At 51.4% G+C, this 25,691-nt stretch overlaps 1 protein-coding gene across 3 annotated transcripts in view; it reads left to right on the forward strand.

Moving 5' to 3' along the window:
* Window positions 1-25,691, forward strand: part of TBC1D14 (TBC1 domain family member 14) — a 944,726-nt gene that overhangs the window by 574,177 nt on the left and 344,858 nt on the right. The gene's annotated exons all lie outside the window — the stretch shown is intronic.

The raw sequence follows: 25,691 nt of genomic DNA on the forward strand, positions 1-25,691 counted from the left end.
AATTAATGGAGTTTAACTCCACAATCCGAATGTATATCTGCTCATAAGATGCTACACTTAATTCCCTGTCATTATTCAAATGCACACCTAAATAGTACACTTCAGCTTATTGTTTGAAAGTAAGCATTTAATGTAGGACGGACCCGAATGCCCTCTCGTCTTTGTGCATTCCTGCTTGCCACTTGGATACGATATAAGCATGCCTTATAGTCCGACAAGGCCGCCGAAAACATCCTCTTGATAAGCTGCATAAGACAATATAAATTCCACACGTTCTCGAATGTCTTCTGCTAGCAAGCACAGCTTGTGCTGTTGCTTAGCTAGGTAACTGTTACTTCCACAGCACAGCTCATAACAAATGTAAGAGGTCCTCCTCAATTAACACATGCATCTGAAATCAAGGTAGCGTCTCATCTCAGTGGTTGTTAAATTGCATGTACAACTCAGAACAAATGATAGTTCCAGCCAACGTTTACCACCCTTAAAAATCTGTAAAAAATCATTAAGGGAAATAATCCATGATCATAAAGGCTGGTCAGGGACTTGTAACCCTCACTTGTGCTATATTTTTGACCCCACCCGTTTTAAACATTTGAATGGGTGCAGCCTTATATTAAAGGCCACTGGATTTAATCATCCAAGGAGGACCAAATTATGAAATAGTGCTGACTAAATTATACCTGATGAAACTGCTTACATGTTTTGCATTCTTTTGCAGTACTAACTTGCTATTTTGTTGTTTTAAAACCCATTGATACAAAATGGGTTCCAGTGCTTTGCAAAATTCAAATGTTTATTATGAAAGAAAAGTATACATGTTAACCAGATCATGTTTATGGTTCAAATATCTTTATTGAATTTAAACACGCAAGCATTTCCATGTACAGTTAGCTGTCTTCAAACAATATCGAAACAGTACAGCCGGGCAGTGCCAGCTGAGAGCGTGAATTCAGCGCTCGAGACAGTATCTGCTCATTGCTTGTGCATAGAATAAAACTATAAGAATAAACAAAGGGAAAAGAAAACAAAGGGAACCCCTTTTTCCCAGGTACCCCCCTCCCGTCCAGTGCTCCCTGTCTCTCGCTGACCCCCCGTTCCTTCCCCCACCCATGCTAGGCCCTCAGTGACCTGCTTAACAATCTGTCTTCCAAGGGTCTGTGAGGCGCAGCAGCCTAAGATATCGGGGACATGTGACTTCTCGGAAATCGGTGGCCAAGAGTGATAGAAATGGTTGCTACAGGTTATCATATGCGGATCCCTCTCCCGCCATTTTAAGTGACAGTTTCTCCATCCTGAGCACGTGCCATAATCGGTGAAGCCATCCTACAAAGGAGGGTATAGTGGGAGTACGCCAATGTGTAAGTAGAACCGCTGAGCCTAGTGAGATAGCCATCTGTCTGCCCCTGTGGGATTTTAGAGGGAAGGTCAGTGGATTAGGTAGACCTAGTAGCACATCAGCTGGAAAGCGCGGGATTTCCGTCTCGAAGTGCTTATATATTTCATCTAACAATTGAGCCCAATAGGACTGAATGTGTATGCATTCCCACAACAAGTGCACCAGGTTGCCAGTCTGGCCACAGCCACGCCAACAAGTCTCCTCTCGGCTGCGGTCCATCACATGTAGTCTGTCTGGGGTATATTAACAATACGTCACAACTTTTGTGAATGTCTCCGTGACCCCCTTGTGGTATGCAGAGCCATCTTTCGTATGAGGATAAGCGTCTACCTGCGCTAGCGCGGACCTGCGGGTGTAATGCCCCAAGGCCGCACCTGCAGATACCTTAGTCGTTCCGTCTCCGGAAAGCCGTACTCCTGCCTAAATTGGGAAAATGGAACAACCCCCTCAGCTCCATACATGTGAAACAGAAACCGGCAACCAGCAGGCTTCCAATGTGCAAAAGACGCCGCTTCTGCGCCCGGAGTGAAGTCTGGGTTATCGACCAACGGGGTGATGGGAGACGGGAAGGTTGAAGGTCGTGTGCGATAGTAGTGGCATCCCACACCTCAAGAGGAACCCGGGTTATGTGCGAGACATACAAGTTAGGGGGCCTGTGGGGCTTGCGCAGGAAAGAAATTTCCTGCAATGGTCGTGCCGCCACCACCTGATCATGAAACAACCAATGTTTCTCTGATTCCCATCTGCTACATTCAACTAGGTATCGCAATTGTGCCGCTTGAAAGTACAGTTGGAGGTCAGGAACGCCCAGTTCTCCCATCTCTGGGACAAGCGTCACCAGTGATCTCTGCATTCGCGGCTTCCGGCCAGTCCAGATAAACTGGGCCAAGTAGGATTGCATCTGATGAATCCAGCCAACAGGCGGTTGGAGAGGGAGGGTGCCGAATAGGTAGAGGAGCTGGGGCAAAATAGTCATTTTAACCGCCACAATCCTGCCTAACCAAGAGAGAGGGTAGTGCTTCCACCGGCCAACCTCGCGTCGGATTTTCCCGCGAAGGATGTCATAGTTGGTGGCAACCATAGCAGGGAGTGAGGTGGTCAACTTTATCCCCAGATATGGGACGGTATCCACCGCCCATTGGATGGTGAACAGCCTCTGCAGATATTCCCGGGCGGTAGGGGGCAGCGAGAGATCCAAGGCAATCAACTTGTCTGTGTTTATATTAAATCCGGCCACCCGATCAAGGCGTCCAAGTCTGCCATGCACACAGGTAAGGCTGTCTTCGAGGTAAGCAGTGAGATCGGCATATCGTCAGCATGTAAACTGATGCGGCGACAGGAGCACTCTGGCACGGGGATCCTGGCTTGAGAGGCCTAGTGCCTGGTTGTGGGGCCTGGGCCTCCCCCGCGCCATCAATTTGAGCATTGGCTGAATGTGGGAGCCCATATGTGGAGTAGAGAGCTCCGTGTGCTGCTCTGGAGCCTGCTGGACATACCGGTATAGCGCATTGCAGTCCCCCGAGGGTAGAGGCCGCGTGGAGTGGTCTGTGGCCTAGTGTGGCCTTGGAGGGATTGCTGGAACCGAGGGAGGATCGGCCCTGCCGGCGGAGACTGCGCGCGGAGGGGGTCCACATCAACTACGAGTGGGCCTTGCGATCGGTGTTGGGTGATTGGCCGGTGCTTGCCTACTGCCTGTCGTGTCGGTTGCCCTCTACTGCACATCCGGCCTGGAACAGTCCGCAGGGCCTAGCGGAGCGGGAGACGTGGTGAGCGGCGAGCAACCCAGTCCCTGCTTCCCCCCCCACCTCCCCCCCTGAATTGCTTCCCCCCCCCCCCTTAAATTGCCGGACCGGCTGGGAGTGATAGTGAGAACTGGAGCGGAAGGCCTGCAGCGGATTGCGGTCCCCTTGCATTTGTCGGCCCGGCGCTGGTAGCAGCAGAATTCAGCCAGTGCTACGTCGAGGAGGGCCTGGGCATACCCAATGAAATATTCGAAAGGGGGAGCTGGGGCTGCGACCGGCAGCTTTGACCTGCGGATTAGACGTTGGCACCCTACCCGAGGCCTACGCCCTGTCTGAACTTTTGGGTTGGCGTGGTGGACGGCGATGGCCAAGATCTGAGACCCGGCGGACCTACTCCCCGGTGCCCCTGGTGAAGCGGCGGAAGAAGAGGTCTTGGGCTCCAGGGTTCAGGATCAGATACGCCTGAGAGGGACACGTCAAGGGACCCTGATAAAGGGACAAAGAGGAGAGGAAGGGGCTGAGGTGAAGTGTCTGCCAAAGCCGGTTCTACAACCCGGGCGTGCAACGTCGTGGGAGGTGCTCTGGCCTGCCCTTCAGGTGCTCTGGTGGGTCTCTGAACTAGCAACATGACGACCAGACCCCGTAAGAACAAACCGGGCAAGGATGGAGTACCGAAAGGACCACCGCCTGTGTCGTCCCCGGGTGCCAGCAAATCGCCCCCACGAGGAGATGATGATGTACCCGCAACCAAGGCCTTCATGATCGAACTTTTCTCAGCCATCAAGGAGGACATCTCTGAGCGCCGCTCTCAGCTAGCATCGGACTTGCGTGAGGTGAGGAGAGATGTGGATAGTATCGAAGACCGGGTGGCGACCTTGGAGGAGCATGACCTGGGGCTGGCAGGAGATGTGCATCAGCTCCAACAAGACGTGCTTAGACTAACGGAACCGAATCTGGACCTCCAGGCCCATGCCGAGGACTTGGAAAACAGGTCGCGCCGCAACATCATCAGGATCCGGGCGGTGCCCTGGGAAGGAGAAGGGGGGGACCTACGAGGCTATGTGAAAGCCCTCTTCCTACAGATTTTGGCGGAGGAAGATCTCAAGGAGATTCGCATGGACAGGGTCCACCGGGTTGGTCTACCGCGGGGCTCGAGGGCTCCACCCCCTGATATCTTGGTCTGCGTCCACGACTTCCAGCTGAAGGAGCGAACACTCAGGAAGGCAAGAGGAATTAACCCCTGCAATTTCGAGGCCACAGTCCTCCGTTATTTCAGGACCTGGCAGCTTCAACTCTGCAGAAGCGACAGGACTTCTGACCGGTGATAGCGTTCCTGCGGGACCGAGGCGTGGCCTACTCTTGGGGCCACATCTTTGGTCTCATCTTTCTTTGGTAGAATAGACTAGTTCAGGTCAGATCCTTATCAGCGGCCAGGGAGCTCCTTGGCCTAGATGACACTGCCACGATCCCCGGGGAGGGGGGCTCCCCATCAAGACGTTAGTCACTCTCCCCGGCCTGGCAGAGAGTGGGTCGCTCTGCGGCGGTGGGGGGCCGGACCCATCGGCACGCCTGCACGAGAGAGGAGCGGCGGTTGCCTCGGTTGCGCTGGTGACAGAGGCGGCACAGACTGGCAGCTCATCAGCGGCATGAGACCCCAGGATGGAGCTTCGTGGTAGCCGGAGGGACACATCTATTTCAGGTACCACAAGTGAACTATGTACTCTCTGATGAGACACCCCAGCCTTGAGTTCTGGGTGGACACTGCCTGGTTTCACAACCCCCGACCCTTACGGTCGTTGTCAAAAACCCCTTTTGCGGGCTCTTTCATTGTTTTATTTTGCATTGCCTCTTCTGGCCTGAGTTTTCATGGGGTCTGGGGAGGGATGGGGGGATGGGGGATGGTGGGAGGACAGTGGTGGTAGCAGGGGGACATGTATGAGTGATCATGTATGGATGGAATGCGTCAGGTATGATGGACTGCAGGACCCGGGGGGAGGGATGGGGGGGGGAGGTTGGACAATGTAAGAGGAGAGGGACTCTGAGGATTGGTTTATCATGCGATGCTTACACTTACGGAGGAGGGGGGGTGTGAGGTGGCGGTTCTGACTGGGGAGAGATGGGTCTGCCAGTATGATACCGGTTGTTGAGCTGGGGGAGGTACCATATCCCTGATGCCTCTCACCTTGGGAACGTGGAATGTAAAGGGTTTGAATTCCGACCAGAAACGCCAGAAGGTTTGGAATTATATCCTTGATCATCTGTTAAACGTGGTGGGTCTTCAAGAAACCCACCTGGCTCGGAAAGACGAAACCCGCCTCAAGCATAAGCAATTTCCCCTGATTTATAGATCCTCGGCTCCCACGAAACATAGGGGAGTGGCCCTTATGTTTCGCTCCACCCTGCATTTCCAACCCCTGGGGGTGCGTAGCGACAAGGAGGGCCGCTGGATCATGGTCAAGGGTATGCTCCTTGGCAAGATGTGCACGTTTTTGGTCCTGTATGCTTCCAATGTGGGTCAAAATGGGTTTGTTCAAGGCCTGCTGCGGAGTGTTGAGGACTTTATTGAGGGGGCCTTGATTGTGCTGGGGGATTTTAATTTGGTATGGCATAGGGACTTAGACAGCTCCCATCACCAGAGATCCCACGCCGGTCTCTACTCCGTCGAGACGCAACAAATGATGGAGCACATGGGTCTTATAGACAGTTGGCGCTCTCTCTACCCCCAGTGTAGGGACTTTATCTTCTTCTCTCATGTTCATCGCTCTTACTCTCGCTTAGACCATATTTTTCTAAGTCAATCTCCTAAATATTCCCTCTTTCTGTCTCTGATCACAGTTTGCTTGCGGTCTGCCTAACGCAAGTGGTACTTTCCGGCCTCCCTGGTCCGGGATGAGGCATCCTGTAAGGAATTGCGGAAGGCTATTCATGAATTTTTCGAACTCAACCACGAGAACGACACGTCGGTTTTTATTAGATGGGACGCCTTTAAGGCGTCGATATGGGGCAGTTGTTTGACTCTTAATGCGGCCCTTAACAGGTTGAGGCGGACGGAACGAGAGGAGCTAGAGAGGGATCTCTCTGCTCTTGAACTGGCGCAAAAACAGAACCCCTCTAGGCAGACGCTAAGACCCTTGACGGCTGTCAGGGGCAAACTCAGGGCCCATTATAATAACAGAGCGGAATTTACGGCGCATCACCTATTCACAAGGGAACAAGGTAGGGAAACACCTGGTCCGACAACTCCGGGACAAGAGAGAGAAGGAATATATAGGGGGCATCCAGGACGCGGCAGGAACCCTGACACACTGTGATGAGGCCAAGGCTGGCCTCTTCGGTGATTTCTACGCAGCACTGTACTCAGGGGATGCCCTTGACCGCGGGGAGCAAAGAGATTACTTAAACGCGCTCCCGCTTCCTCAAGTTTCCGCGGAGTGAAACGAGCTGCTCACTGCCCCCTTCACCAGAGACGAGGTATTGATTGCCATTAAAGCCCTGAAGCCCCACAAGGCACCTGGAGCGGACGCGTTTACAGCTCTCTTTTATCAAACCTTCGCCTCTGAAGTGGTTGACTTTTTGGTACAACTTTTTAACAGCATGGCGGAGACGGGCATGACTTAAAGCTCCATGGCAGAGGCTGTCATATCGGTCATCCCCATACCTGGGAAGGACCCGTCTAAGTGCTCATCGTATAGACCAATAGCCCTACTTTATATAGATGCCAAATTGTACTCCTCCATCATCGCGAACAGGCTCCAGGACTTGATGCCGGCACTCATTCACCCGGGCCAGTCTGGGTTCATTAATGGGCGCCAGACTCACGACAACAACAGGCGAGTGGTCCATCTGATCGAGAAGGCCAACAGATTCAAGATTCCAGCGGTCCTCGTGGGCCTTGTTGCCGAGAAGGCCTTTAACCTCTTCGCCGCTAATGACAAGGGTAACTCGTCATGGAGTTTCCATTGATTTCAATGGAAATTACATGGAAGATCCAGAGGAGCCATAGCATCCAAGTGGTTAACCGGGTGGATTGGAACTTCTTGTTCCAAACTTTGATGGCGTTTGGCTTCTCGGCTAAATTCCCGTAGATGCTTAAGGCAAACTACAGCAGCCCCCGGTCTAGGGTGGCGGTTAACGGACATCTATCGGCGTTCTTTCCACACTCGCGAGGCACTAGGCAGGGATGCCCTCTTTCCCCCCTGCTTTTCGCCTTGAGCATCGAACCTCTAGCGCTAGCTGTGAGGGAGAACCCGGATATTCGGGGACTGCCCTTCAAGGGGAAGCAGCACAAGATCACCCTGTTCGCTGATGACGTCCTACTTTCCCTTTCGATTCCCGCCCACTCTCTCCCCCACATCCGGGAAGCCCTGTCGCGCTTTGAGGAGGTGGCCAGTTTTAAGATCAACTACGACAAGTCCTACATTCTCAACCTCACGCTCTCGTCGGTGGAGGTGGACCGCCTTCGGCCACTCACGCCTCTGCCGTGGACCCTCTCCTCCATACTGTACCTGCGGGTCCATTTGACTCCCTCGATTGGGAAGCTGTACTCTGCCATCTACCTCCCCCCCCTCCCCCCCTCCCTATTAGCGAGTATCCAGGGCGACCTGGCACGTTGGAGACCGCTGTACATATCTTGGTTGGGGAGGATCCATGCGCTCAAAATGTCCCTTCTTCCTAAACTCTTATACCTCTTCCAAGCGCTCCCTATTGTTCTTGAGGGAGACTTATTCCGGTGCATTAAAACACTGACGCTCCGCTTCATCTGGCAGGGGGGCCGTGCGTGTTTTTCATTTGCCACACTCCGGCGTCCGAGGGAGGGGTGGGCCTTCCCGACATGCCTTATACTACAAAGCGGCGCAACTACGGGTACTGGTGGAGTGGTCCCAGCCTACGTCTGAGAAACATTGGTTGCATATGGACAGGATTGTAGAGGGGAGAACGATCTGGGACTTAGTAAGTAGGCCGAGGGGAGATAGGCCCAAAAACGCACCCCCACCAGCACTACTTTGAAAGTCTGGGACTCGGTCTCTGGTGATGAGCGGTGGACGTCATTCCCGTCCCCCTTTACGCCTATACACTTTAACCCTGCCTTTCCACTCGCCGCACGGGAAGGTCCCTTTGATGCCTGGAGGGAGGGAGGCTGCCTAGCCCTCACGCACTTGTTTCATGGTTCTGCCCGCTCACTTTTGACAACTGCATGCAGGATTATGGGGTCCAACGGTCGGAGAGGTTCCGCCATGCCCAATTACTCCACTGGGCGCTGTCCTCCACTATGCGGGGTGTCATTTCCTTCATCTATGGCCTCCTTCTCTCTACGGCTACTTCCCCTAGACCGCACTACATGGGCCTTTGGGAGGAGCTCATAGGCCGCGATATCTCGGACGGAGAGTGGTCCCATCTGTGGCACGACCTAGCTAAACACAACCATTCGGTGGAGCTTCGGGAATCCCATCTTAAAACGATGATGGACTGGTACTTGTATCCGGCTAAGTTAAAGCAGATATTTCCGGGCTCCTCGGATAGATGTTGGAGGGGCTGTGGCCTGTTGAAAGACTTCCGCCATATATGGTGGGACTGCCCTGTCATCCGTCCTTATTGGGAGGAGATCCGGTCCCATATCAAGGAGATACTGGGCTACCCGATCGCGGAATCGTTGGCCCATATTCTGCTGGGCCTTCGAGATCCGGAGCTTGAACACCAAACCAGGGCGGACAAAAAGATACTTTGGCTCTGTATAGGAGCGGCCAAGCTAACTTTAGCAGCGGTCTGGAAGAAAAAGGAAGCCCTAGCGATTTCCCTGTGGCATGCGAGATTGTGGAAGCTGTTGAGCATGGAACGCATGGCTGATATCTTCCTAGGCGATTTAAAAAACTTCACGTTCCGCTAGGGCCCCCTGGTCCGCTTTCTCTCCAAAGGATTACCATCCGCAGTTTGCCCACCTACGGTGCGAACGCTCCATTTGTTTCAAGTATGAGTGCTGTCCATCCAGAGGATTGTGTGTGTTCAGATATTCCTACCACCACTGGGGAGGGGGGAGGGAGTGGGGTGGGTGTGGGAGTTCTTAGTTCATGTTCCGGTGACGCCCCGTAACATAGCTGAGGCGGAGAAATGGACGAGGCGAGGGGGAGAACACTACGCCAAAGATCGTGTTGGCCCAAGTCATGCAGCCGCCCGAGTCCCTCTGCCGACAGTGCACCTACTTGGTGAGTGCGTTGACTGGATCTGTCTAAAAGGTTGTCAAACACAAGGTTTAAGTTTCCCCCTAGGATAATATTACGGTCCGTAGTGACTGTGGCTTCAATAAGAGCAGTCTGTAGGAACTTCTCCTGGCCTTCATTGGGAGCATACAGGGAGTCAACAGTGAACGTTAGACCGCCTAAGGCGAAGCGGTAGGTCAGAAGCCTCCCCTAAATCGTAGCACCTTTCTGCAGTACCTCCCCCTTAAACTGCTGGGCCACCAAAATCGCCATCCTAGCCGTCTTGGTAGAGCAGGAGGAGAACAACTGAGTGGGGAACCTGTGGGACCGCAGCCTATAACAATCGCGCACCAGCAAATGGGTCTCCTGATGTAAACATAGGTCAGCTTGTGTGTTCTCTAAGCATGACCGTACCGCCCTGCGATTTACTGGATTGTAAGTAACCTCACATTGAGGGTAAGAATCCTAAGGGTGGAAACAGGCATACTCAATAATCAGCAGGGTCAGGTTTGAACCTGAGGAGCTTTGCTTGGTGCTGCTAATGCAGGCAATCCCTAGATATGGGAAGGCAGCCCTTGCACTCGGATCTACGCTAGAACTAGATAAAAAGCGAACGTGGAGCACTGGACACCCTCCCAACAATTCCCAAACTGCAAAACATGTAAAGGAAACGAAAAAAAGACAAAACCACTTAGTCCATCAACCATGGTTGATCAGTAAAAGGCTATCGGTGTGGTTCTCCAACAGGAATGTCCCTCCCTCCAACGGCCTGGGCCTTAGGAAATCAAACAATCGGCCAGGTATAGAGTCTAGAGTCAGCCGGGCTGGGTGCTGGAAAGATCAGTAGAAACCTCCTCCAAAGCCGACCTCCTGCCCTCCATAACTTCTGCGGCTCGGGGTTTCCTAAGACGGCGCCTGCGGCCCTGTTGACGCCAACGGGGTCTGGAGTCTCCTCCTTAGAATCCCCGTCTCCACCTTCCTTCTCTGGCAGTTCCACACCCAGCAACCTGCTAGCCTCCGACAAAGAACGCAGTTGGTACATCTTATTTTCCATGCGGAACACCAGCCGGAATGGATGGCCCCAGCTATAGGTGATGTTGCGTTGCTGGAGGTGTATAGTGATAGGTTTCACGGTTCTCCTCCTCTGTAGGGTGAGGGGGGATAGATCTTGATAAAGTACAGAGGACTGTCCCCGAAACTGCAGAGACTGCAGCTGCTGCGCCTTTTGGAGGATGGCCTCTTTGGTACGAAAGTCTTGGACACAGACTAGTATGTCTGGCGGCGGGCCCGACGGTGCTCTTGGGGGCCCCACTCTGTGTGCTCGTTCCACTCTCAGCTCTGTCTCCAGTGGCCTGCCCAGGGTGTGATTGAAAAGTTCTCTGGAGTAGGAGAAGAGATCTTTCGTGTCCTCATCCACCCTCACCCCTCTGATGCGTATATTGTGGCGCTGGGACCTGTTTTCCAGGTCAGCGACATGTGTTTGGAGGTCCACCTGTTGATCATGGATCCGGAGAATCTCCTGTTGCAGAGCCGCTATCTCCACGTCTTTCCCGTTGCTTTTACCTTCCAGATCAGCGACCTTCTCTCCAATGCCATCCATCTCTCGTCTGACCTCTCGAATCTCTGATGCAAACTCTTGCTTGAGGGTGTGAATGTCCTCCCTTAGAGCGACAAACATTGATTCGAGGAATGCCTTAGTGATGGGTTCCGTCCCATCCTCCTTCCCTGGCTTCGGGCCCTGGGATCCCGCTGCTGTGGTGGAGGCCATTGTATCTGCTTGCACTTTAAAAACAAGTCTTTAATGGTCTTTTCTTTCCTGTTTCTGGAGGAGGACATGGCACTCTCTGGATAATTTGAAGTGAATCTTGGAGGGCCCACCTTGTCGCCGTTGCAAACACCCACTCGTCAGCTGACGTCGGTTGAGTACTCCTCCGGCACCCGAAGAAGGCCGTACGCCTGTGTGGACCAGAGATGAAGGGGAGTCGTCGCCGGTCAAGACCCATAGCACCCCTGCTCCTCAAGGCTATGCCATCTCCCGTGCCTCCTGTTAACCAGCAGTCTCACCCCCCAAGCTCAGGCTTCAAGAAGGGCACGTCACCAGAGGGCCGCACCCAGCACCGGCTCCTCAAGCCCTTCAGGTACGATCCTCAAGCTGCGGCCGGGACTCACCAGGTTGTGCCAACTCTCCTTCACCTTCAACGCTACCTCAGAGCCGCACTGTTGGCCACCAAACAGTCCTCCAGCCCCTAGCTAGGACTAAGTGGAGCCCCCCACCTCCGCTCCTCCACTGCTCTGTCCTGTAGGTCAGTGGGAAGCGGCACGCCAATCTGTGCTGCAGCTCAGCACCGCTCCGCCATCCGTAGCCCCACTCACCAGCAGCGTCGGCAGGTTCTCGTTAATGGGCTCCCTCACCGTCCTTTCCTGCCGACCGACAGGCTCGTCGATAGGCCCGACCCCAGGCTCGCTGCTCAAAAGCGCTCCGGTGGGCCTCCACTTCTGCAGACTTGAGGTGCCTTCCCTGCCGCACGAAGGGCTCCAGGCCCCCCAGCCAAGCACCGCTCTGTAGGCCCTCTGCCCAGCGACGTCCCCAGCGGGCTCGCTCCTGCGCTCGCACCGGGCCAGTCCCGGCAGTTTCCTCACATAATGGTGACCCTGCCCCGTCTCTCCAGCACCGAGGGGGCCACCAAGCACCGCCACCAGGACAACACGGAGGGGACCAAGGCTCCGCCAGCGATCCTCTCTGTCCCAGAGCACACCAGGGGCAGTGCGTCTCCGCACCTGGCCACCTCCAGCACTCCGGGCCGTTCACAAGATGGCGGCCCGCCCTGATGACCCGTGGAGCCGCAGGCCCTCACCTCGGGGGACACCGGACCTCCTTCGTCAGCACCCCCGCATAGCGGATCCTCCGCGCCAGCCGCGTCCCGCGGTCTCGCCCTCTCAAGCAGGGCAAGAAGCAGCGTCCCAGGCCCTCCGTTCCTCGGTCGCGGCCCCCGGCCACTCCACTCTGCTGGTCTCCGTTTCTGCAAGCGGTTCCCGGCTCGGAGCCAGAATGCCACTCCGGCCACTCTGGCCGCTTCCTTTCGCCACCAAACGCTGGACTCCAAGCCCGGGGTCAAGTCCCCCGCAAGTTTTGGGCCGACTGTAGCTGGTACGGCCAATATGCTGGTGCTGATGTAGGCTGTCGGCGGGAGCTCCGGAGCAGTAAGACCGCTTACTCCGCCATCTTGGCTACGCCCCCCCAGATCAGGTTTAAACGTTATTCCCGACAAATAATGAATTTGCTTTGCATGGAAGAACTGAAACACTTTTCTAGTAACACGGGCACATGTAACTCACAAAGTAAATAGTTTGTGTGAAATATACAGTGTTGCACTTGGCCGAACACAAGATTGAATGTAGACTCTTAGTAAAAATGAAAGCACTGCCTCTTCTATTCTCCGTATCCGAGTTAAGTTTTAAAGCTATTGTTTGTTTTGTGTTTTACTCTGTCCATACTGTGGGTCTTTAGAAGCAGTACATTATTCGTACCAGAAGGCACTGTGAGAGTCGAGAAATGAGACCTTAAAAATTAAGTAAACAGTACTTGGAGAACCTCAATATAGAACGGTTTTGTTATGTAATATACATTTAAATGAATAATAAAGCAAATATTTTCCTGACAAATGAGACCATTTTTCCACCCTGTTTAAATCAGATTTAAATATTTGTGTATGTTTTTCATGCTGCTGATAAAAGCGCTTTCCCTGTACGTCAGTCGGGGATAATACTGCTTAGTAAATGTCTCACCTCATCAGTACCAGTTTAACACTTGAATACACCAGTCAACAACTGAAAGCTTACTAGTTATACTTTGCAAAGTGTTTAAATGTACAAATTAAACAGGTGGTGGAATGTGTCACAGTTGCAGTATGTCCATAACTAAGCAGCCTCATAATGGCATAAATCTAGTGGCCTTTCTCATAGTTAACTAGCATCCTCCCAGGTATTCTGTTGTATTAAATTCCACCTTTTCGGCTCTTTTCTTCACTCTGGCCCTGACTAATTTCGTAACCTATATAAAAAAAAATTAAAATCCCTAGTTTCTCCACAAAAAAAAGACTAAATGTAAAAGACATTGTCAAATAAAGGTTATATAATAATCTGGGAAGCGTAACCATCTTAATTTCAATCTATTCTGTATTTTGAAAGAATGTCTGACATAATATCGACAGACAGAATATCGACATGCAAAAATATCGGAGCAAAAATATCGATAGCAAAAATATCGGAATCCTATCTACATTAAGGTAAGTACAAAAATATCGAAATCAAAAATATCGTTTTTTTAAATGTATTAATAATAATGTAAAAATAATTTTAAAATACATATAATTTTACAAATATTAAATAAAAATATTAAAACAAAATTAAAACTAATACATATACATTTAAAATAAATAAAACACTTAATAATTTAATGTAATTTTAATTTTTATCATGTAATTTATTTGATTTAATGTAATAATTGTTTGTTTTTACCCTGTACGCCTGTACCCCAAAAACCCAAAACTGACCCTGAACCCTAAAAATATCCCTGTACCCCAAAAACCCAAAACTGACCCTGAAACCTAAAAATACCCCTTTACCCAAAAACTGAAAACTGACCCTTATCCCTAAAAATACCCCTTTACCCAAAAACTGAAAACTGACCCTGAACCCTAAAAATACCCCTTTACCCAAAAACTGAAAACTGACCCAGAACTCTAAAAATACCCCTTTACCCAAAAACTGAAAACTGACCCTGAACCCTAAAAATACCCCTTTACCCATGAACTGAAAACTGACCCAGAACCCTAAAAATACCCCTTTACCCAAAAACTGAAAACTGACCCAGAACCCTAAAAATACCCCTTTACCCAAAAACTGAAAACTGACCCTGAACCCTAAAAATACCCCTTTACCCAAAAACTGAAAACTGACCCTGAACCCTAAAAATACCCCTTTACCCAAAATTAATTAATATTATTTAATTACCAATTAATTATTAACAATAACAATAAAGTAAATATATTAGCACATTTGCTGTAATTAATTTAATAATTAATATTATTTTTCCCAATTAATTAATAATAACAATAAATTATATATAAAGAAAAATTACTATAATTAATGTAATTAAATAATTAATATTAATTATTTACCAACTAATTAATAATTATAAATATGTACAAAATTATATTAATTATTTAACTAATTAATAGAAATTAATTACCAATTAATTATTAATTAAAATATGTACAAACATATATCAATTAATTAAATATTATTAAATTACTTCCCACCCTATTCCCCTATAAACCCATAACCCGCTACAGAACATATTTATCAATTAATCAATTAATTAAAAATAATTAAACATTATTTCTCAATTAATTAATAATTCCTACTAATTAAAAATTAATTTAACAAAATTAAATTACTTCCCACCCTATTCCCCTATAAACCCACAACCCGCTACAGTACTAAAAGACAATATTTAATTAAATTACATTAAAAATAAATAATAAAACATAATAAATACAAATATAATATACACTAAATGTATTTAAAAATTGATATTAGTAACATCGAAGTTATTAATTTCGATATTATTGACATCGATATTTACAACTTCGATATTACTGATATCATACCAATATCGATATTAAGACTGTCGATATTACTTACCTTCGATATTTTGTCCCATCGATATTTAAACTTCGATATTTTTGTATATCGATATTTAAAAATCGATATTTTGTCTGTGTACCATTTTGAAATAATCATATCTTTTCAGCACCTTTTAGTCCATGTCATGATTGAGTGTGGCTCTGGATCTCTAATCTTATTAGATCTCTCTGCTGTGTTTGATATGGTGTTTAAACTCTACTCATGCACACGGGATATTGGCATTCATGGCAATGTCCTGAGCTGGATTGCATCTTATCTCACCAGTAGGCGACAGGCTAAACACCCTCCCAACTTTTTGCTCAGAGTGCAGAGATCTGGAGCATGGAGACACTCTGGAATCCTTTAGTCTCACCCTATTTGTATTCTTGTGTCCCATCTTGCCGAACTCATTCTCTTATTTTTTTATCCATCACTACTGATGCATGTGATACTCAAATTATCATTTATATAGGTAGTGATACATCTAGGACCAGAATTCGGCTCTATCACTATACGTCTCATGGATGGAAGCTAATTCCCCAGAAAAGCCATACTGACAAGACTGAGCTACTCGATGTAGTCATAGACCCCTTGATGTTTATGTGATGGTGACCTACTGATGTAGATGACCATACAATCCCTTAATCTCCCTTTCAGTCCTTGGATTCCGTTTGATCTACACAAATCAATAAAGTTACTGTTTCTTGCTTTTTTCTGTCTTGAGTTCTGTGAAAAACATCACTCTTTTACCTTTGGGCTTCTGTAAGATGGTGATTCAAGCTGCATCCCAATTTCACCAGGACTTTTGCAATTCCCTGGATCTTGGTTTATCATCTTCTTCTTATTCATCTTCAAACAAATATGATCTTGTCATCTAGACTCTTATTTGGTGTCCTCCTCATTCACAAATTTCTTTACTCATGGCCTTACATTACACCTGTATTTGAATGCATCATGTTTACGAGTCTTTGGGGTGGATTTAAATTTCACCAAATTGGCAGTCATTTCTAAAGCATTGTCTGGAACTGCAGGCACAGCAATTACTGTTGATGCTTTCTTTTCAGTTTGGGGCAAGGCTCCATCAATGTGACAGAGCATTGTACCACAATGGCTTTCTTTGTTTTCATAAAGAATCACAAAGCTGTTTTTTTGTGTGAATATTAAAAAGAGAATCCCCTCCTCCATGGGAGGCATCGGATTGGGGGACATTTTTTAATTTTACTATCTTTTACTGCCAGGGCTTCCCTGGTGGTTATTGACAGTAAAAAAAACTGCTATATCTTAACCCTTCCTAATCGGACAGACATATAGCCAATTCTCCAATGGCCATTACTCTGTCGGGCCGTCAGAGAAAATTGGCTATGGCGGTGATGTAGCCACACCTATGGTCCGCCCTTATATAAATTTGGTGTGTGACCACAGTGCTGGCGGGGAGGGAAATAGGTCGCAGTGGAGTTCCTCTCCACCAATAATTTAATTGGTCGCTTTGTTTTGTGCTTCTGCCATTTATTGAGGTCTGCCTCGCATTTGCTTCTCAGCCTCCCCTGGATCCAGAAAACCAGGTCAAGTGGTCACTGGTTCCCTCATTTGGGAGCCAAACACTGTAATTAAGCTCCCTGTGGTGCCCACGCATTGATCATTTGACCTTTTGCAAGGCTCCTAAAAACTGGCTTTTCTTCTTTATAATCTTGCTTCTGACTGTTAAGCTTAAATTTGTTCAGTATGACGTCAGTGTTTTGAGAGCTCCAGGATATCCTTCTGGGTGCTAGTTTTTGTGCTTTATAAACTTCCAAATCAATCAAGTTATAGATCTGACTGTATGCTTAAAAATATTTTGTAGCATTATTATGAGTAATTGTAAAACCTGGATAACAAGCTGTGAATCGCAATTTGGACATCAGTTATCCTACTGTTTGTACTTCTCGCCCTTTATCTTCTCCTATGTTTTTTCTTTTGATTGTCTGTATGGAGTTCAAGCTTTTTGGCGTTTTGGAAACACAAAAAGTAAATGCATTTACCTTAATGTAATTTGGCATTTGTCGAGCGGAAAAAGAGCGTGCACGAGGCGTGTTTTTCTGCAAAATTTGGGCGCATTGAACATTAGCTAGTTTGTCATTTTGTATTTAGGCAAAGCCTGGTCAAAAGATGATTTAATTTTAATTTTAATTTAATAACGATTTGTAAAGCGCCTGGTGACCCAAGGGCATCCCCGCGCTATAGGAGTTGTAGTCCAGTTGAGGGAGAGGAAGAGAGGAGAGACAGTTAATTAGGGAATAGGTGTGTTTTCAACTTTTTGCGAAATGTCAAGTAGTTGGGTTCAAGTCTGAGGGAGCGTGGAAGGGCGTTCCATCCAGTAGCTGCTTAGACAGAGAAGCGTCGTCCTCCTGTACGTGCCTTTTTAAATCTGGGAATGTTGGCCAGGTGCTCATTCTCAGATCGTAAGGATCTGGGTGCTTTGTAGGGAGTGATCATGCTGCTGAGGATCGCGGGACCAGATCCGTTGATCAGCTTATGTGACAAGCACATGGCTTTGAACTGCACCCTTTGGCGCACAGGGAGCCAGTGCAAGGCCTTAAGGGCAGGTCTGGCAGACTCCCTAGGGGGAAGGTTGGTGATCAGACGTGCTGCAGCGTTCTGTGTCCGCTGCAGTTTCGTCAGGGTGGCCTCAGGGGCTCCCAGGTAGACCATATTGCTATAGTCCAGGCGGGACAGTACTAGTCCCTGGATAAGTAGTTTCCTGGAAGCAGGGGGCAGTAGGGGGAGAATTTTGCGAGTCGTGCGCATGAGCCCGAAACAGGTGCCCGAGGTTTTGGTTGCTTGCGTTTTCATGGTGAGCTCTGGTTCGAGCCATACACCGAGGGTCTTGATTTCACGCTTCGGGAGGGGGATTTCTCCGAATACGTCGGGCCAGATTGCTGGGGGGATGGTCGTCCATTGTTTCCCCAGGAGCATCACTTCCGTCTTTGACCCATTTAATTTTAGTGATGAGTCACTCATCCAACTGTGGATTTCTGTGAGGCAGTTGGTCAAATTCTCTGGGTGGTTGATTAGTTGTGATAAGGAGACGACCAGTTGAGTGTCATCAGCGTAGCTTACCATTTTTATATCAAATGGTGTCACCACGTCCTCAAGGGGGGCCATATAAGCATTAAAAAGCGTCGGGCTCAGGGAGGAACCCTGAGGGACCCCTCTTGTGAGGGGGAGGGTGGACGAGTGGTGATTGCCGTCCCATACTTGGAACGTACGTCCAGTGAGAAAGGATTCAATCCAGCTGAGAGCCGTCCCGGAGAGCCCTGCTGCCTCGAGTCGGTGAAGGACACGGTGGTTGACTGTGTCGAAGGCTGCGCTGAGATCCAGGAGGATCACTGCCACTGACCCTCCTGAATCCAGGATGCGCCTTGCCTCCTCGATAACGGCAAGAAGGGCGGTATCTGTGCCATGGCCCGGGCGGAATCCAGTCTGGGATTGCCGTAGTACGTTATTGGTCTCAAAGAACTGAGATAATTGTTCGTTGACCAATTTCTCGGCTACCTTGCTGATTCCGGGGAGTAGTGATATTGGTCGATAGTTTGACATGTCTGATGGGTCGAGCTGGGTTTTTTTTAGAAGTGCCTTTACCACCGCACTTTTCCAGCTGTCAGGGACAGATCCCTGAGCAAGCGAGCTGTTGATAAGCTCCGTGACCGTGGGAACGATGACAGGGGCCACGGTTTTCAAGAATCTGATGGGTGCCGGGTCCAGAGGGGATCCGCTTTTCATTTTAGTCAGGGTTCGTTCTACCTCTGTGCTGGTTACTGGCCGGAAAGTAGCAAGTGTGGAGGGGCGAGGGTTGCTTTTGATCAGTCCGGGGGATGGGCGGCTGGCCAGGTGGCTGGAAGGGCCGGGCGGGGGAAGGGAAGCCAGGATGCGGGAGATTTTGTCATTGAAGTATGAGGCAAGTTCATTACTTCGGTCGACCCAGGGGGTGATGGAGAGAGGGGTATTGGGTACTTTGAGCAGCTCCTTTACTATTAAGACGGATTCCCTGGCGGAGTTGGAGGATTCTTTTATCCGTGCGTCGTAGTGGGAAGCTTTAGCGTGCTTAATGGCCTCTTTGTAGAGTCTGATGGTGTTATGGTATGCTTCCTTGCTGGCGTGCTGCCAGTCTTTCCTCCAAAGCCTTTCGGCTTTTTTGCAGTTTTTGCGAAGTAGACGGAGGTCCGAGGTGTACCACGGGGCAGAACCGGGTTTACCGTTTTTGTCCTCCCTAGTTTTAATAGGGAGCACTGTGTTCAGGGAGGTGGTGATCCACTCTCTAAATTTTATGTCGGCGACAGTCAGGTCTTCCGCGCCTGCAGGGGTGGTTGTTTTTAGGATCCTTGCCCATTCTTCGGTGGGGAGTCTGGACCAGGTCCTGTCCCTGATGTAGGTAGGTGGTTTTTGTGGTTTCCTGAATGTTCCTGGAAGTTGGAAGGGGACCAGGAAGTGATCTGTCCAAGGGAGGGGGAGGGCCTCCTTCACTTGTACCGAAGGGGAACTGGTGAACACTGGGTCCAGGAGGTGACCCTTGATGTGGGTCGCTCCGGAGTTGAGGAGGCGAATGTCGAGTGCCGCCAGATCGGAGATCAGGTCAGTAGCTACCAGGTCTGCAGGGTCATCGAGATGGATATTCAGGTCACCTACTATCATGAAATTTGATAGGGAGTGGGCCTGATTTGTTACAGTGTCCAGGAGGGAGCTTGCGAAAGGGCCTGGTGGGCCGGGGGGACGGTACACAAGGACTCCTGTGAGTGAGTTGGTCGGGTCAAGATTAATAGTGAACTGAAAGCTTTCAGAGTCGGGGATCTGCGCATCGCTGGTTTTACAGTAAAGATAGTCCCGATGAATAATGGCGACACCACCACCTCTGCCTAGAGGGCGGGGTAAGGACTGGATGAGGAAGCCCGGTGGGGTTGCTAGTGCCATATCTGATTGCGAATGTATGGCGAGCCAAGTTTCCGTGAGGAAGAGGATGTCTATCTCCAGGTCCTCTATAAGATGGTTGATCTGTGTCGCATGTTTGGGGAGCGAGCGACAGTTTAGCGAGGCGAGTTTGAGGGAGGCGGGTTTGTGGGGTTTTGTGGGAAGTTTGAGTTGGACTGGTTTACAAAGGGAGCAGTGAATGAAAGGTCCATTTAAATCATGGATATATTCACAGGAGGGAGCTGGGGGTCTGAGACTTAGTAGCTCTCGACGTGAGTAGCTTACCTTAGGGTCAGTTGTGTTCGGCAGGGGTTCTGGCCCTAGGCCCGGCCATGCGTGGACGGGCGCAGACGGGCTTGCCTTAGGCGTGCCTTCGGCGCGCAAACGGCGCTCCCGCTGCGCTCGTCTGCTGCGCTGGTATGGCCGGCACATTTGTACTGGTTGAGAGTGGCCGTGGCCTCGCAGTGGGCGTGGCTACCGCCTTGGGCGTTTCCCTGTCTCAGCGCGGGTAGCTGTCTCAGGGAAGGTCGAGGAGGGCTGTGTCAGCGCGTGAGGTGAGCGCTTCAAACAGGTGAGCTCCAGGTATTAAAATCACAAAGAAAGAGCACAGAATGACAATTTTAAAAGCGAATTGTGGTCACAGTCCTCCGGCTTCCGCCTCAGAGGAAACAAACAAACAAAGTAATAACCGCTGATAGTTTGATGTGTTGGATTACACCTAACAAGAAAGCATTAAAGAAGCTTGGACAAGTACCTTATATTTTATTGATATGTTGGGCTGATGGCAAATGATGTTACAGTTTGGTTCTAAATTGTTCAGTCTGATTTGTGTTTTTTATGAGTAATGTGAATTTATCTGTTACTGAATAGCAGTATAATCTGAGGCAGGAAGGAATGAGAACTACATTTGCAATATAAAGCTCTACAGGTTATATTTTCTATTAAGGCAGAAAACACTCATCTGAATTAATGGTATAAACTATTTTTAAAAATGAGGACTAGGGAAGTAATCCGCAGAACTCAGCTGGCCCATACCAGTAGACAAAGGTTGTAGTAGATTTTAGGGGCGTGGCTAGCCAGCCATCATGACGGATGCGCTTGTGTAGAGCTCCGCACTACGGCCCCTGATTATCCTGCAAATCTACCTGCCAGAGGTGTTCCCCGGGACCGTGCTGTCGGGGACCGGTGCGGGGAAGTGGGGAGGAGCCTCGGGAGCCCAGCGGACTCCGAGCCGGGACCGCATGACAGTAGGTGCCCGGCGGACGATGGTGACTGGCCTGTGGCGGAGTGGAGCACGGGGTGCCGGCGGCTGGTGTGCAGTGGCCGTGAGAGGCTGGCGCCTGAGCTGATCTGACGAGGCGAGAAGGCTTCAGCGCTGCAGCCGCGGAGAAAGACGGAGCGGCATCCTGCGACGGCCGGCGAGGTGCTCCGGGCGCCGCGGTGGGGCTTGCGGCCGCAGCGAGACTGAGCTGGCGCCGCAATTTGCTGCCTGGAGCTGGCCGGGCCTTCAAGGCGCGAATCCACTGTGGGAGTGCCGACCCTGGAGATTACCCGATAAGGAGCGAGTACCGGGGACAGAGAGGAGCCCTAAGAAGCCCTGATCAGGGGGATCAAACGACGCCCTACAAGAACTCTGTGGCCTACAGGCCCCCTGCGGGACCTTTACCGAGCGTGGAACGAGCAGAGGAGGCGGCCCCAGGGGCCCGAAGTGCTGCGCTGTTTCTGGCCTGACGGAGGGGGGGGGACCGGCCCTTGGGGTCTAGCCCGACACAGGTGGCGACAGACTTGGGGAAAGGTGGAGGAGAGGACTGAGGAGCGGGCCCCGAGGTGCCTGGGAGCGCCGAGCTAGCTGGGGCTGGGCACGAACACTGGGCCGGACTGCTTGCCTGACGCCCGGCGCAGTGGGCCCAGGGCGCCATTTTGGAGAGGACGTTGGCGCCATTCCTGCAACCGCCGATACCGAGGCAGCCATTAACGGATGCACGCTAGACAGTGCGCCTGAGGACAGCACCTGAGGACATGGCTGCCGGAGGTGAGCCAGGAGAGCCCGGCTGGGGGAGCAGGCGGCAGGCATAGGCAAGCCAGGGCTGCGGTGGCCATTGTGGTTGGCACGGGAAGGGGCCCACCGCCGACCCCTGAAGACAGTGTGCTAAGACCTGGGGTGGTGGCCAGACGAACAGTGTTGCCCCCGTGCTGGTGCGAGAAGCGAGAGGGAACATCAGCGGTGAATACCCGTTGGGATCATATCGACAGGGGGACTTCGACCACTGGAGGCGCCTGGAGGAGGGAGCTTGGCCACTGGAGGGCCGGACAGGTGCCCCCCACTGAACAGCGGCGCGCCGACTGACCTGGCGCTGCGGGCATCTGAGCGGTGTGTGCGGACTGTTACGCGCTGAACCGCCCTGTGCTGCCACTCTGCTCGAACCGGAGGATCCCTCAGCGGGGGCGAATAGCGAGGAACCGGTGAGGCGCACATCCCACGGAGGTTCTTGTGAGGGCAGAACGCCCGGTGGCGGAAGGCCGTGGGCTGGAGTGAATGCCTTCCGCGCAGCAGCTTGCGATGGGCAAACTACGAGATAGGTCCCAGTCGCGACAGCAGGTCGCGGCGTGCCTGGGTTCGCCACATGGATCTCATGGTGGAGGACAGGGTCTGGCGACGGCCCTGGAGGCCAAGATGGACGATCTTGATGCAGGCGGCAATGGAGCGCATAGGTAACACGCTGGAACAGAGGAAGACCGCCCTCGAGGCCCGCATAGACAAGGTGACGTCTTGACTTCACACTACTCCACGCTGATCATCGCAAGTTGGCGAAGTCGGTCGTTGAGCAGCGCCAGTCGTTCTAGGAGCTACAGCCGGTGGTGCAACAACACACTGCGGTACTCCAAGATGTTCTTGACAGGGTCCAGGTGCTGGAGAACCGCGTGGAGGACGCGGAAGGGCGCTCTCGGCGCAACAACGTCCGCGTGGTTGGAGTGCTGGAAGGGGAAGAGGGAAAAGACCCAGAGCGCTACATGGAATTCAGGCTGAGAACTCATGCCTCCAGAGGGGTTGTCCTCCCATTTCGTCGTGGAACGGGCCCACGGGGTACCAGCGCAGAAGCCTCGACCAGGAGCCCGACCTCGCCCGTTCCTCTTCAAATTGCTCAACTATCGAGACAGGGACGTGGTGTTGCGCGAAACCAGAAAATTGGACAAACCTGACGGTGGGGAACAGCCAGGTGATGTTTTTCCCTGATTACACGGCAACGGTGCAGCGACGGAGGAGCACGTTTCTAAAGGTTAACAAACAGCTACGGGAGTTGGGCCTGCCATACTCCTTGCTGTTCCCGTCCCGGCTCCGAGTGATCACAAAGGACGGGGCTCGCTTCTTTGACGCAGCTTCAGATGTATGGGACTGGTTGGAGGACACGGGGCAGTGGAAGGGTACCCGACCCGACGCTTCGGAGGGAGGGGGTGAATGGCACAAGCAAAGGTCGAGGAAGCGCAGGAGGAGGGGAGCCAAGCGTGGCCCGAGCGCTGGCCCAGCTGCACCCAGCCCGGAGAACATGCGGCGTGAGAGACGAGAAGCACTCAAAGCGGTTGTCAACTTGGGAACACCACAGGGGGTGGGCCGGCCGCCCTCAGACACGCAGCAAACCGGACACAAGCAACCAGTCATCCCCACTAACTGTGAACTCTGACGATGTGATTATGCCTGTAGTAACTCACTACTGCATAGGGTGCTGCGATAGGTAGCGTTTATTACACGCACACTGTCCACTCTGTGCGGCTCCTGGGGGCTACCTGATGGCGGTACAACTTACAAGACCGCGCCTGGTAGGCGCTGTGTGACTTCCTCCCTGGCAGGCTTCCTGTAGGCGTCTCGTGCCGGCCTACGCGGCAGTGGGCTCTAGCCACTGGCATCACCTACCGCGCAGTTAGGCCCATCATGCTAAGAGGACCGATCAATGACTACTGGCCAACACACACACCCAGACAGCGACCACGCTGAGTTAAGCTCACACTTGCAAGGTGGATCTAGTTACAGTTTGGACGCATGCCCCGGTTGGGACGCGCCCTTCATGTTCCATTATTTGTGTTAGTTCACAGGTTTTCTATGCGGCACACTGACCTCCCCCTTCTCGCTTGCACCCGAGAGGCCCCTCTTGCGGCGCTCCCCTGCCCCCGCGCGCGAACACGCCAGACTCATGATGCACACTAATATACTGACATGGAATTTTAGAGGCACGCACACCCCGTCTCACCGTTACGCAGTGTTCTCCTACCTCCAACGGCATGGGGTAGGCATTGCCCTACTCCAGGAGACTCACATGGCCATGGTCGAACTGGACAAACTGCGCAGGCACTGGAGGGGACAGTTATTCGGGACCACCCTCTCTGCCCACGCGCGTGGTACACTAATTTGGGTACGGGCGGGTGTCCCTTTCAAATGTACGGAAACGTTGGTAGATCCTGCAGGCAGGTATACTCTGGCATGGGGGCGGTTGAATGGGCAGGAACTCTTGCTGGGCTCCCTCTATGCACCAAATACAGACCAGCCTGCTTACTTAGAGAGTCTAAATCACATACTACACCCATACGCTGGGCTCCCCTGGTTGGTGGGGATTTCAACATGGTGCTAGAACCTCACCTGGACCGGTCTTTCCCCCCACTTAGAGCCACAACAGTAGCGTCCACGGCGCATGCGTTCAGGGATTGGCTCACGCACTGGGGGGTGTGTGACCTGTGGCGAGTGCAACATCCTGCTGACAGAATCTATTCCTACTATTCCCCAGTTCACGATTCGCATGTCCGCTTAGATAGTATAATAGGCACCCAGTAGTTGCTCCCACTCCTGGCGCAGTCGGGCTACTTTGGGCGGACACATTCTGATCACAATCCCCTGAGGCTCGAGATCAGTTGGGAGGCAGACAGGCAGCCTGTACATACGTGGAGGCTGCAGCCTGCTGCACTCGAGGATGCCAAATGTAGGTCCTCGCTGGGCACAGCCACCCTAGCCTACTTCGAGGCCAATGCAGGAACGGCAAGCAACACACTGGTGGAGTGGGAGGCACACAAGGCAGCCATACGGGGACAATGCATGGGGGCCACGTGGAGCATGCGCAAAACTTTGGAGGCTTCCCTGACAGGGCTAGAATTGGAACTTCTCCGTTATGAACGGGAGGGAGAGGGGATGGGGGAGCACGCTAACACACTAAATACCTTGTGAGATAAACATGCTACACTCATGGAACAATTGCGATGCCACAACTACGCAGCACATACGGCCAGAACGCATGCTCGTGCGGATAGAGCGGGCCGGCTGCTCGCCTGGCTGTTACAAAGGGAAGGGCGTGTAACCCCCATAGGAGCGCTGCAGACAACGGGAGGGGTCATGGTATACACGCAACGTGAAATTCATTGCGCCCTAACAGACCATTACAGGCAACTCTACTGATCTTGCGAAAGAGGCACACGGCAAGCGCTGGATGCGTTCCTAGATGCAGTTACCCTGCCTGTGGTTTCTGAGGAGCACGGAGGTGCATTGAACGCCCCGCTCCCGATAAAAGAGGTGGGGGATGCAATCAGGGACATAGCGGCTGGGAAGACACCTGGGCCGGATGGCCTGCCCGCCGAATACTATAAGGCACACCGAGACATACTGGCGCCCTTTATGCTTCAGCTGTACAACGCCGCCATCGATGACTGCTCGTTCCCCCCATCCTTACGGGAGGCGTTCCTGGTCTCCCT

Source organism: Lissotriton vulgaris, chromosome 3_2, assembly GCF_964263255.1.
Source record: "Lissotriton vulgaris chromosome 3_2, aLisVul1.2, whole genome shotgun sequence".
NCBI lineage: Eukaryota > Metazoa > Chordata > Amphibia > Caudata > Salamandridae > Lissotriton > Lissotriton vulgaris.